At 40.9% G+C, this 14,260-nt stretch overlaps 1 long non-coding RNA gene across 2 annotated transcripts in view; it reads right to left on the bottom strand.

The window, feature by feature from the left end:
- LOC131725045 (uncharacterized) overlaps positions 1–13,956 on the bottom strand; it is a 43,393-nt gene extending 29,437 nt beyond the window's left edge. Inside the window, exons 1-3 of one of the 2 annotated variants that reach the window (XR_009320404.1) lie at positions 13,778–13,956; positions 13,186–13,325; positions 10,513–10,662 (exon numbers count right to left, since the gene is read on the bottom strand). This is a non-coding gene — a long non-coding RNA (uncharacterized LOC131725045). Of the gene's footprint in view, positions 1–10,512; positions 10,663–11,099; positions 11,216–13,185; positions 13,326–13,777 lie in introns of those variants that run through there. The other variant, XR_009320405.1, reaches the window with a different exon arrangement.
- Between the last annotated feature and the right edge of the window lie 304 nt (positions 13,957–14,260).

Genomic DNA, 14,260 nt, shown 5'->3' with positions numbered 1-14,260 from the left:
ACTACTTTGACCTGAAAAAAGAAACAAGGACCAGGGGTCACAAATGGAGATTAGATAAAGGGGCATTCAGAACAGAAAATAGGAGGCACTTTTTACATAGAGAATTGTTAGGGTCTGGAACTCCCCAGTAATGTTGTTGAAGCAGACACCCTGGGATCCTTCAAGAAGCTGCTTGATGAGATTCTGGGATCAATAAGCTACTAAACAACCAAACGAGCAAGATGGGCTGAATGGCCTCCTCTCGTTTGTAAACTTTGTTATCTTCTTATGTCTAGTTTGATGAAACTAGCCATCACAGCTCAAAAGCACACCTATCTGGGCAACCTTATTTGGAAAGACGGAGCTGATAGATTGTACATAAGGTACTCATTCAAGACGTGCTCCAAGAAGAGGCCTTCCTTGACCCAGGTGCCGAGATTACCCTTATAACGAACGAATGAACGAACTGTTTGAGGCACTAAAAGCCGAACTGCAAATACAGGGTAGAACTGTGGACGAACACCCCAGTGAAATAAAGTTTACTGGATATGGCAGCAAAGAGATGCAGCGACCCAGATGTAAGAGTTGGTTAGACATCATTCAATGGGACAAAAATCCAATCACCCAATCCACGTCAGATACAGCGAGGGAAGAGAACTACTAATTGGCATGGACTTACTGCGCAGGCTGAAACCCATAATGGACTGCGATCAGAATGAACTATGGGCAGGCGGCAAAAATGGAGAAAACTACCTACAAATATGCAAAATTTACACAGACCACTACACTACAAGTGGCTATAGCGATGAATATGCCATTGCAGCACTGGGTTTTGTTGTCACTGCCCCACAAAGCCAAACAGCCCACGCAGATGAGAATCCTTTAGACCTGACACTGCTGTTCCCTCCTGACTCCCAAGAGTTAACCACTAGCAGCCCCAGCTTAAATGCAGAAGATGCTGCTGCAGCAAAGCCCGAGCAAGGAGGCTGCTCAACCCAGGCTGCTTGTCTCCTCGATGCGGAACCAGCACCCTTGTGCACAACCATCAACAAGGGGGAGAAACCCACGTCCTACTACAAATAGAGGACACGGTTGCCAAACTTTATCCCCTGTACTTAACATATGAACGGACATTGATCAATGTAAAACTGTTCAACAAACTTCAGAGGCTGAGAAGAGACCTTTCCTTCATTGATAAAGCAGAGCACTTGCATAGTGTTCCCAACCACAAGGCGGCCTGCAGAGCTGCAGGTAGATGCAACCTGTGGATCCGATTAGGAAATAGGAGACTCCTGCACACTGTGTGATCCCAGACCTCAGTAAATCTTTCTATCTTGGAGCAGACTTCCTAGTGCGACTCGGCATATGCGTGGATAGAATTGGTGAACAGCTGTGGACCGGACTGCAAGGTGACCCTTCCCCAATCACAGACCGCAAAGTTGCTGTCTGGGCAGACAATCCCACAGGTCTGCCATGTTGTCACTGCGCAAGACACTACGCTCCCAGCACAACAGAGGAGTATCCTAGTGCAAATTGCACCCCAAGAAGGACAAGGATTACCCGAAAAGGAAGCATTTTTCCAACCAGGGATCTACTTCTCCAACCTGAACCTTGCAGTAGCTAAAATGGACTACATAGAGTTTACATCAAATTCTTCTTACCTTTTGGTGGACAATCTCAGTGCAGAATCAGTCACAATCCCTGCACACACAGAGATAGGATTGGCAATTGCAAACAACTTCCATTATTTGGAACGCACTGTCCCAGTTATAGGAACAGTACCAGACAATGTGGAGAAGCAAAACAATGTCACACACTACCTCAAGGACTAATTTTCATTCAATCCATCTGCCCTACAAACAAAAGACGATTTATACAACAGCAGGATAGAAAAGGGGGGAATTGGTCCTCTCCGTCTAGGTGACTGATGAGATAAAACTGCCAGCCACACCACATAAACAAAGTAGTGCCAATACCTGCAAATGACTTATTAGAAGTCACGGAAGACAGAGTCCAGGTACAGACTGAAGAAATCTTCCCTGGATTTGAAGAGCAGCTGAAAGAAAAGATCTCCACAACAAATGCATTGGAGACAAATACACAGCGGCTACAACTGGAGCAATTGATTCGTAAGCATATGAGACTTTACTCTAAATATTCCTATGATTGTGGGGAAACCAACGTACATATGGTCAAAATACCAGCTGACACTGGACAAAAACCAGTTTATGTCAGACAGTACAGGATCCCCATCGCAGCCCATGAGTCAATACAATAGACAATTGACAAACTATCGGAATGAGGCCTTATCAGGGAATGTAACTCCACCTATAACTCGCTTATCTGGCCGGTCCTGAAGCCTAAAGGAAAGTGGAGGATAACCATTGCTTACAGGCAGCTAAACAAGTTCCATCTAGATGGCCCATGGCCTACTTAGATAAAACCCTTACCAAGGTTAAACATGCAAAGTTCTTCACAGCCGTCTATGTGTCTAATGGATTTTGGACCCTGAAAGTGGACCCTAGAGACCAGTACAAATTAGCCTTCTCTTTCAACAATTGTCAGTTCACATGGAATAGGTGCCCATTTGGCTACTCCAACTCGCCAGCGGAATTTGCGCAAAGTATTCCCAGATGCAGCAACAAGGAAGATTTCTATCTATGTGGATGACATTTTGGTATGGAGTGACATCTGGGAAGAACACCTTGAGACACTTGGGTATGTACTACACCAACTAGAAAAGGCAGGTGCCAAAATACCACTTACTAAAGGACAGTGGTGTAGAAAACAGGTGAACTACGTTGGCTTTGAAATAGGAACAGAAGGCATACAACCACAGCAAAGCCGAACAGAAGCCCTGCGAGCTGTAAGACCACCCACTTCTGTAAAAGAAGTCCACAGTTTTCTGGGCATATATAACTACTTGCGTCACTTCGTGGATGACTACGCGAGGATTGCAAAACCTCTCTAAGTTTATTAAAGAAAGAAGAACCTTGGATATGGGGTCAAAGCAAGAAAAAGCCACAACAGTACTTAAAGACTATCACGCAAGCCCCATCCCTAGCATATCCTGATAAGAGTAAGGAGTTCACAGGATTCACAGATCAGAGTGTCAGTGCAGTCCTGTGCCAGATGCACGACAATGAAAAATGGATCGTGGCATACGCAAGCAAAACCCTGAGTGAAGTAGAACTCAAATACTCAGACTGCAAGAAAGCTTTATTTGCCACAATATGGGCAATACAACACTTCAAGAATCTTGTGTGTGGCGTAAAAATCATCCTGGAGACACGGCACCGTACCATTGCCTTCCTGAACAGCCAGACAATCCGAGATGGCAGAGTGTCAAGCAGCCCGATTGCCTCCTGGATTTTGGCAGTTGAAGGGCTCCCGATAGAAGTACGATATGCAAAGGACAAGAAGAGTGAAGTAGCACAAAACCTAGCGGAACTTCACGACTGCACTATGTGCGAACCCAGTGCAGAAGTACAATGAAGATGTGTGTCGGGGACTGCCAAACATCTACGTAGATGGCAGCGCAACTAGGAAGGGAGGAACACTGAAGGCAGGAGTGGGACTAATTTGGGAACATAATTCGTTCCAAAAGAGTTACCACCTGTAATAAAAAACCAGCCAATATGCCGAGTTGGTAGGAGCTTTGCTGGCTGTCCAAACAGCTATCCAGCAGGACATTACAGAATTTGTAATCTGTACAGACTCTTCATACACAAAGGACAGTTTTATTAACTACCCGTCTGGCTGGAAACGAAAAGGCATGAAGAAACCCGATGGTAAACCAGTTGCAAACCTAGAGCTGATACTGGCTATCTATCAACTTGTCTCTGAACATGGCCTCAAGATCTACTGGAAGAAGGTAGTGGGGCACTTGAAAAACAAGGGAACGACCAAGCAGACAGGCTGGCAAAAGAGGGTGCTTCGAACGGAGAAAACTGGGAACTCAGCCCAGAACTCCAAGTAATGGTCCATGCCATCATCCGCAGACAAGATATAGCCCTATCACCACAGGTGACTGCCACCTTGTACAACGAAGAGCTACCCACAGATTTGGTAGAAATGCAAGAAGGGGATGCTACAATCTGCAAGATGCACAGCCATGTCCAAGATGCTGAAGCGAACCCACTCACCCCAGCTAGCCTGCTCGATGATCCTGAACTGAAAATCCTGGCAAGTCAGAAGCAAAAGATCTCCCTTAAAACAGACTACCTGACTACCTGAGTTTACCCATGAAAAGGATAATATACCCAGGTGGATAATCCCTCGGAGTTACCGGAAAACAATGTTGCAACATGCTCATGACGAACCATGCAGAAGAGGCTTCCCTCGACATTTATAATTAGTGTACTACTGTTGCTTGTATAGACCTGTATCAAGATTTTGTATTGCGTGTTGCCATTATTTTAGAATTCTATTTTCTTTTTGCTTATTTTGTTAGATGTAGACAATGTTTTAGGAAATCGGACATTTAAGACAAATTTCACATCATATTGATTTAATACCACTATGCGTACAAGATGCAAGCGTTTTTTATTCTTAAATGGCCTAACAAGTATAGAATAACCCAGGTAATAAATCCCTAAGAGAATTAAACTGTTTGCAATGTCTAACCAAAGTTGCAACCCGACATATTTGGTGTCTAAAGAAATGTAATTTCTTATGGTAAAAATAATGGGAATTCAGAATAAAACCTGAATTATTTAGCAAAAGTTATGCACGTTTTAAAAGTTTCCCCTTTCCAGATTATGATAATGAACTAATCAGACAGGAAGGGGGAGCAATCAATCAAGGTTTCAAGCCCATTCAGCTACAAAATAGCCAATCAGAGCATGCAGCGGGAAAATTCAAATAATCTCTTTGTTGAAAAGTATAAAAGCCAACTGTAAACATTAGCTCCTTGCCTCTGCTCTATCCCCCTGCACTATTCCCCTACTCTGTCCCTCTGCAATAGCCTGTGTGCTATCCCCTGACTGCTGATTCCTGCTCGCTCAGATTCAAAGAAACTACAAGACTGCACCTGGAGCCCTCAGCTCTCAGTATTTATACATCAAGGTTGGGGGCCCGCACACTTGGAGAAACACAAGGCAAGAGAACGCTGAAAGCGACTGCTTTCCAGGATAGGTAACAATACTCAAATATCTATTCAGGTATTGTGTGACCCTTGTTGTTGTGTCAGTATGTGCTAATATTTCTTTGGTAAATTGTTGTTTTAAACATTAGTTCTCATTGTAATGCTTTTAATGTGACATTAATTGTGTAACTGGTGTGATTTTCAAACTTATTTTGTTGCATGCTTAATAAATACCATCTTTCTAAGAAGAGATTCACAGTATTAAGTCATTTGCTCATGTTGAACAAACACGATTTATGAACTTTGAACAGTCTGGAATGTGGTCTATTTTTGGCTTGTTGTAACGTGTAAATCCGCCATCGTTTTCAGAGAGCGGTATTAAAAACGGGTTTGTACATTATAATAGGACACTTTATTGTAGAGGTCCCACCGAGATCTTAACAGTCGAAGGTATCTCTTTATCCCCTACAGTTTTTGGAGGTCCTTTAATTTATTGCTCTTCGGAATATAAAAATTGCCTACAATAGTAATCACAGGGGCATTCAGAACAGAAGATAGGAGGCACTTTTATACACAGAGAATTGTGAGGGTCTGGAACCAACTCCCCAGTAATGTTGTTGAAGCCGACACCCTGGGATCCTTCAAGAAGCTGCTTGATGAGATCCTATGTAACACAATTTTTGTTCCTGGGTAGTAAGTGTTATTTCCTATTTGCTTATGCCTCAAAAGTACAGAAAATGGCTATTATTCCCCACAAACTTTGCTTTTGTGACCAGGACAGTGATATTTTGAAATGTACCTATTTCCAATGAGAAAACAGGCGAATTTGTGTCTTTTCGTTCACATAAAGTCAGAAAAAAACAACATATGAATCCAAATTAACATGTATTTATACTAAAGTAATACAAAAATGACTACAAAAGATTTAGAAGCGAGTAGTTTTTCGAGATTTACGATTATACTGTAAATCACTTTCACGAATCAGCCCCCAAATGTAGTCTCCCATCATGTTCTCGTTATACTGTCCTTGGTAGCGGCGTACAAAGTCCAGTATATCCTGGTGGAAGCGCTTGCCTTGCTCCTCCGAGTACGCTCCCATGTTCTCCTTGAATTTATCAAGATGAGCATCAAGGACATGGACTTTGAGGGACATCCTACAGCCCATTGTGCCATAGTTCTTCACCAGAGTCTCAACCAGCTCCACATAGTTTTCGGCCTTGTGATTGCCCAGGAAGCCCCGAACCACTGAACCACTGCGACAAAGCTGTTCCAAGCCGCTTTCTCCTTACTAGTGAGCTTCTTGGGGAATTCATTGCACTCCAGGATCTTCTTTATCTGTGGTCCGACGAAGACACTGGCTTTGACCATTGCCTCAGACAGCGTAGGGAAGAAGTCTTGAAGGTACTTGAAGGCTGCCGACTCCTTATCTAGAGCTCTGACAAATTGTTTCATAAGGCCCAATTTGATGTGCAGTGGTGGCACCAGCACCTTCCGGGGGTCCACCAGTGGCTCCCACTTGACGTTGTTCCTCCCCACAGAGAACTCGGTCTGCTGTGGCCAGTCCCACCTGTGGTAGTGCGCCTTGGTGTCCCTGCTGTCCCAAAGGCAAAGATAGCAGGGAAACTTGGTAAAACTGCCTTGGAGACCCATCAGGAATGCCACCATTTTGAAGTCTCCTATGACCTCCCAGCCGTACTCATCTTACTTCAAGGCGTCCAGCAAGGTCTTGATGCTGTTGTAATCCTCTTTGAGGTGCACCGAGTGAGCCAGGGGAAGAGAAGGGTACTTGTTACCATTATGGAGCAGCACAGCTTTGAGGCTCCTGGATGAGCTGTCAATGAAGAGGCGCCACTCATTCTGGTTACAGGCGATTCCAATTGCCTCAAACAGACTGGTCACATTGTGGCAGAAGCAGAGCCCACACTTTCATCCAACAAGTTCCACTGCTTGAGCCTAGACGTCAAAAGCTCGGCATTGGACTTGGCGAGACCAAGATCTCTAATCAAGTCATTGAGGTCTTTTTGGTTGGGGTAGTATGGGTTTCTCTCCTCAGCTCCAACTCTGAAATTGTCATCTGGATCTACAACATCTTCCTCGCTCTCTGACTTGCTGCTCTCTTTCTAAAGACGGCTGCTCTCTCTCCGGAGGAGTGGGTACGGGGAGCTCATGGCAGTGTGGCACTGGGGCGATGGATGAAGGAAGGTCCGGATACGTGATAGCAGGTGCATTCTTGCCAGTCCGACGTTTGGAAGGGTCCACCATGCATTAGTAGCAGTTGCTTGAGTGGTCAGTGGGTTCCCGCCAAATTCTTGGGATAGCGAACTTCATGGCTCTCTTTTCCCCTCTGTACCATCCTACAAAAATACATTTATTTCACCCATGACTAATGTGTAAGAGATTCTCGCAACATTTTTCATATAATATATTTTTTCAATAACATTGAAAATTGTAAAACATTTTAAAATTAAAAACTTTTACAATTTTAAAAATTAACAAATTTTATAACATAAAATTCCGAGCAACAATTGTCCATCTTACCTTCCAGAGTTTTTTTGCAGTACTCGCAGGTGAAATGAGGTGCCCAGGGTTTGTCTTGATCCCCGACAGGCATGCCAAAATATGCCTTGTAGGCCTCACACATCTTAGCAGATGCTTCCACGGAGTACTTTTTCGCTCGTCTTGATAAATTGGCCGCAGACATAGCAAAATGCGTCTGCCGGATGCTTGCAGCCTCTTGATGCCATCTCAGAAAAATGCAGATATGTATCCACTTAGGCAGCTGGAACTAAACTGAACTGGTGGGCTTAAGGCCCCTGTATTTATACTACTATTTATATTACTGGAAAGTTCTAGAAGTTACTCCAAGTTTACTCAGCACAGAATCTATCTGGAATGTTCTGGAAAATAGGTAAATTTCAAAATATCACTGTCTGGTCACAAAAGCAAAGTTTGTGGGGAATAATAGCCATTTTCTATACTTTTGAGGCATAAGCAATTAGGAAATAACACTTACTACCCAGGAACAAAAAAAAAAAAAATTGTTACACGGTGCTACTACAACCAAACGAGCAAGATGGGCTGAATGGCCTCCTCTTGTTTGTAAACTTTTTTTATGTTCTTACGTTAATAAATGTAACCCTTGTCCAGGGTACTACATAAACACTAATGCGATTTCTGCAGTAAGTAGTCGTACTTTAATTTCAATTGTATGTAATTTGTACACCAAAGGGATTATCCATTTCAACATTACTCTTTTCCATTTGAAGTAGTTTCCATGTTTTTCCATTTCATATACCTATAACTTGATATTTATGTACTGGACTTTCTTTCAAGCTCTGCTGTTCAAGTAATGCTAATACATTATTTATTGTTTTGTATTTATTGTAATCAAGCAACAGTTAACGGAATTAAAAAAATAAACGAAAGAAAAAATACAACTTACTGTAGAAAGCGATTTAATTTTTACAGAATGCACAGAAACAAACTTCTGAAAACTGTAATATCAACAGTTTGAAATCGCAATTCTCACAACTGCATTTTTAAAAATGTATTAATACACTTGCGCATTCTCAGACTGTAGTTAATGAGAAACGACAACATGGGAAAGTATGTTTCCTCAGAATCTTGGAAGACTAGAAATAAATGTAAGGACTGGTTGGTTCCATGAATATTTTTTGAAACTTAAAATGTGTTTTTTTTTTGTATAAAATGCAAAGGAAAAAACTGAATACATGAAAAATAGAAAACAAACACACAGCTCATGGCTTACCTTTTCTGTAGTCAAATTTACTACCAATTAATACGGCTTCTTATCGTCTTCGATTTACAAATTGCTTCACATTTTTCTGTGTCTCACTTGGTATTATGGTTTCTATATAACGTGACATTGTTTGATTTAGTGCCCAAAATATAATTGCTCTGTTTCATTGGTGTCTGGTTCACCACTTTTTCTGTGTGTAATTACTGCAAAACCAAAACGGAGTCTGCTTAAATATGTGGACTTTACTTACTTTTAAATTTGCTGTGTGCCAAGACAAGTTTGTGGTTTTAAAATTCTAATAAAAAAAATGTTTTGTAATTACTTTTCATAGACAAGTAACTTTTACTTGCTCTTTAAATCAACGCCTAAAATCATAAAAAAAATTACAAAGTTATACACTTATTTTGATTTTTGGGTCCCTATTAAGCCTCATACTCCTTTCCTTCTACTTGGGATTTCTAGCCTCTACTTTAAATGAAAATTAAAAGACTGCAATATTTACCAGCGCAGGCATTTGAAACATGACATATCGCATATCATTACCCTGTGAAATACCCCATTCAGATGGACGCTAAAGTGCAACAGAATTTTAACATTATTATTATTATTTATTTCTTAGCAGACGCCCTTATCCAGGGCGACTTACAATTGTTACAAGATTTCACATTATACAGATATCACATTATTTTTACATACAATTACCCATTTATACAGTTGGGTTTTTACTGGAGCAATCTAGGTAAAGTACCTTGCTCAAGGGTACAACAGCAGTGTCCCCCATTGGGGATTGAACCCACAACCCAAACCACTACTCCACACTGCTGCCCATTACACATTATTTTCAAATTAGCGTGATAATTAATGCATTTCTTTTGGTTATTAATTAAAACACATTTAAGCTTTAGTTCTTCTGTTGGTTATTAATGAAAACACAGTTTTAAGCTTTACTCCTTGCTTATACAACTCATACCGCCCACTACATACCACGTGAGAACTGCAATTTCCGCTGTGGGACAGCCGCTATAGGCTGCAGTAATACCCTATTTTGTGTGAAGGCTAGCATTTCAACCAATTAGCACAAGCAATGCAATGTGGGGGCGGATATTGTTTAAACCTATCAGCACCAAGCGTTGGCGTGCTGTAAGCCGTTACTTTCTGAAAGTCTGGTAGCAGCTGGTTTTGTTGTGATAACTGATTCCAGTAATGTCTGATAACAAAACGTGTAAAACATCCAGCACTACATTTAAAACAAAGACGAGCAAAGAATATTTTAACTATTAACATACGTAAATAAATAAAGCCATATTATCAGGATGTACATGTATGTAATTATAAGTACTGTACAGCGCTGTGCAGATGGGAGTGGTTCTGCCATGTTGTTATTTGTGTTTGTACTCAAATGCTCAGTTAGTAAATAGTCTGGATTTTATGCTGAAACACGTGTCCAATTTTATGGATTTAGTATTTCAAAAACAGTAACTTAAGACTGAACAGTAAAAATTTCGTTTACCAGAACTTATTAGCAAAAATAAATAATTTCGCCTCGCTTGGCATTTCTAATTCAACTTTGCCTCAAATTAGAAATTTGCCTAATTCAAGTTAGGCGTCCTGACCCCTCCGATACATCAGCAGCATGGTCCAAATACATGTATGAATGAATGAATGAATAAAATACATACATACATACCAGTTACTAACAGCCGTCTGTTTCAATGAGAAACAAAGGGAATCAGGACTTGTTCAATCTCAGCTGTCCACCTTAGCTTTGGGCTGCAGCGGCACCGCTCGAGTGACTCGAATCCTTTTTCATCCTTTTTCATCCTTGGTCTCGTCAGCGCTTTGAAATAAGAACATAAGAAAGTTTACAAACGAGAGGAGGCCATTCAGCCCATCTTGCTCGTTTGGTTGTTAGTAGCTTATTGATCCCAGAATCTCATCAAGCAGCTTCTTGAAGGATCCCAGGGTGTCAGCTTCAACAACATTACTGGGGAAACGACATTATTCTTGGGAAACGGTGACGGTATTAAAAAAAAAAAAAAAAAAAAGCAATTCTTGGATTATTCGGCTTAAAACAACCCCAATAAAACATATGTATTCGTGTAAATGCCCCTGTCAGGGACTATTTTTTTTTAAAAAACTACAATATTTACTGTTACATCGTTTCCAACAAGTTGTAAATAATAAATTGTGTGGCAATTTTGAAAAGTTCATTTAACGGTTAGCCTACTGTCACGATAATTTTTTGTAATAAATCATTTAAAAAAAATAACTTACCTCGCTTCCAGTTTCTAGAATAATAATATAATAAATAACCAACAACTGAGGTAAATTCAGTGTAGTTAAAGAGAACAAAAAGCCAAATGAAATAAAAGCCGTTGCTTCTTTACTGTTTGAAATCAGCTCGAGAGAGACTCCAGACAAGCTTCCCGCTTCACTCTGTGCGCGTGCGGCTGCTTCAGACAAAAGTTGTATTTCATCACCCTAAGAAGTTACATTTGTAATGTCTGGCACCTGTTTTGTAATAAATAATCAATCTGTTATTGCAACCAATAAGGTAACTGATAAGCTTGTAAAGAAAATAAAAGGGCGGGACTAGCGCAGTGTGTGTGAGCCCGAGTGCACAGTTAAGCCCGACTCAAGCAGTCCCGACTCATCTCATCGGCCGTACAGTCTGGATGAATCGTAGCAGTGTGCGCGCCCTTAAAACCAAGATTACACAGATTTCAGTCGAGATGTCTTCAGATTTGAAGACTGACTGAGACCGATTAGTCATGAGGGTGTCAACCAATGGTGAAGCAAGTTTAAGTGACGTAGCTTATCATGTAACTTGTCATACAAGATGACGGAATATTGACAGCTTTAGTTCCACAGGTAAAAATACATTAGTCTTGAAATGCTCCGAGTGTCCCGAATTCATAAATACCAGATATGTGCACATTTGAATAGTAAACGCCTAAAAAACTAATCAAAAGGTAAATTATCAGTTTACCTGTTCATTATCAATCTACTGGCAGCCTATATTTTCTTACTGCGCTAAAACAGAAGTAACCAGTGCGTCGATCTCCAATAGGTCACAAATCACAAGCCCCTAGATCCACACGCTGAGAAAAAAACGTCAAATAAAAACCAGGTTGGATTTTATCTGCAACAGGCTAAAGTGTAGTAGACAAACTATACAAAAAGCCAAACGCTGCCTGAAACGTTTGCACGGTGTAAATGATCAATAGCTTAATTAATAGACTAAGCGCTTCTTTTGATTGCCTGGCGGCGCTGTCTCTGACGTCTAATCAGCATACGATGCCAGGCACAATGCGAGGGTCGCTGTTGGGCTAAGTTTATACAAAAAATGTGTACAGGGCAGTATTAATTAACTGTACATGCATAGTAAATCACCAGTGTATCGTTGTGGTCAGTAATTAAGTCTTAGCAGTGTGCGACACCCAGTCGGGAAAAACTCAATTGTGATGTCAAAACAAAACTGAGCACAACCGATCTTAACTGCGGGAAAGAGATAACCAGCCAGAATCGGTATTTAGCTGGGGAGTTTGAGCGTGTCCAGAGGGAGGCATGTAGTACACACAGACACGCAGCCGCGCAACATTGTACATGTCCAACCATTTCACCAAGAGCGGATCTAATACAGCTGGAGCCTGTCAGGCTGCTGCGTGATTACCCTCAGCTGCAGCGGGCTGCCGATCAGGGTAAGACAAAACCTCTTTTCTCATTCAGTGTGTTGATATTTTCGCCTTCAGAATAAACCCTGTAGTTTTACACAATTATTAAATACTATAGTGCAGGAGGTTTTAAAGGGAGGGGGAGGATTATGTTATGTATGAAACATCGTGTAAAAAACGTGTAAAACATCCAGCACTACATTTAAAACAAAGACGAGCAAGGAATATTTAACTATTAACATACATATGTCAATATCGATCAATAAATAAGCCATATTATCAGGATGTACATGTTACTGTTTGTTTAGCACTTCCTAATAAGCTGCATGTTGGAATTATAAGTACTGTACAGCGCTGTGCAGATGGGAGTGGTTCTGCCATGTTATTTGTGTTTGTACTCAAATGCTCAGTTAGTAAATAGTCTGGATTTTATGCTGAAACACGTGTCCAATTTTATGGATTTACTATTTCAAAAACAGTAACTTAAGACTGAACAGTAAAAATTACGGTTACCAGAGCTTCTTAACAAAAATAAATAATTTCGCCTCGCTCGGCATTTCTAATTCAACTTTGCCTACCCCCCCCCTATTAAACAAAGTTAGGCGTCCTGACCCCTCCGATACATCAGCAACATGGTCCAAATACATGTATGAATGAATGAATGAATAAAATACATACATACATACCAGTTACTAACAGCCGTCTGTTTCAATGAGAAACAAAGGGAATCAGGTCTTGTTCAATCTCAGCTGTCCACCTTAGCTTTGGGCTGCAGCGGCACCGCTCGAGTGACTCGAATCCTTTTTCATCCTTGGTCTCGTCAGCGCTTTGAAATAAGAAGATAAGAAAGTTTACAAACGAGAGGAGGCCATTCAGCCCATCTTGCTCGTTTGGTTGTTAGTAGCTTATTGATCCCAGAATCTCATCAAGCAGCTTCTTGAAGGATCCCAGGGTGTCAGCTTCAACAACATTACTGGGGAAACGACATTATTCTTGGGAAACGGTGACGGTATTTAAAAAAAAAAAAAAAAAAGCAATTCTTGGGTTATTCGGCTTAAAACAACCCCAATAAAACATATGTATTCGTGTAAATGCCCCTGTCAGGGACTATTTTTAAAAAAAAACTACAATATTTACTGTTACATCGTTTCCAACAAGTTGTAAATAATTAAATTGTGTGGCAATTTTGAAAATCAATTTACCCACAGCGTTCATTTAACGGTTAGCCTACTGTCACGATAATTTTTTGTAATAAATCATTTTAAAAAAATAACTTACCTCGCTTCCAGTTTCTAGAATAATAATATAATAAATAACCAACAACTGAGGTAAATTCAGTGTAGTTAAAGAGAACAAAAAGCCAAATGAAATAAAAGCCGTTGCTTCTTTACTGTTTGAAATCAGCTCGAGAGAGACTCCAGACAAGCTTCCCGCTTCACTCTGTGCGCGTGCGGCTGCTTCAGACAAAAGTTGTATTTCATCACCCTAAGAAGTTACATTTGTAATGTCTGGCACCTGTTTTGTAATAAATAATCAATCTGTTATTGCAACCAATAAGGTAACTGATAAGCTTGTAAAGAAAATAAAAGGGCGGGACTAGCGCAGTGTGTGTGAGCCCGAGTGCACAGTTAAGCCCGACTCAAGCAGTCCCGACTCATCTCATCGGCCGTACAGTCTGGATGAATCGTAGCAGTGTGCGCGCCCTTAAAACCAAGATTACACAGATTTCAGTCGAGATGTCTTCAGATTTGAAGACTGACT

This window comes from Acipenser ruthenus, chromosome 59, assembly GCF_902713425.1.
Source record: "Acipenser ruthenus chromosome 59, fAciRut3.2 maternal haplotype, whole genome shotgun sequence".
Lineage (NCBI taxonomy): Eukaryota > Metazoa > Chordata > Actinopteri > Acipenseriformes > Acipenseridae > Acipenser > Acipenser ruthenus.
Note: the sequence above shows the minus strand (reverse complement) of the source record. Positions and strands in the feature narration are given on the sequence as shown.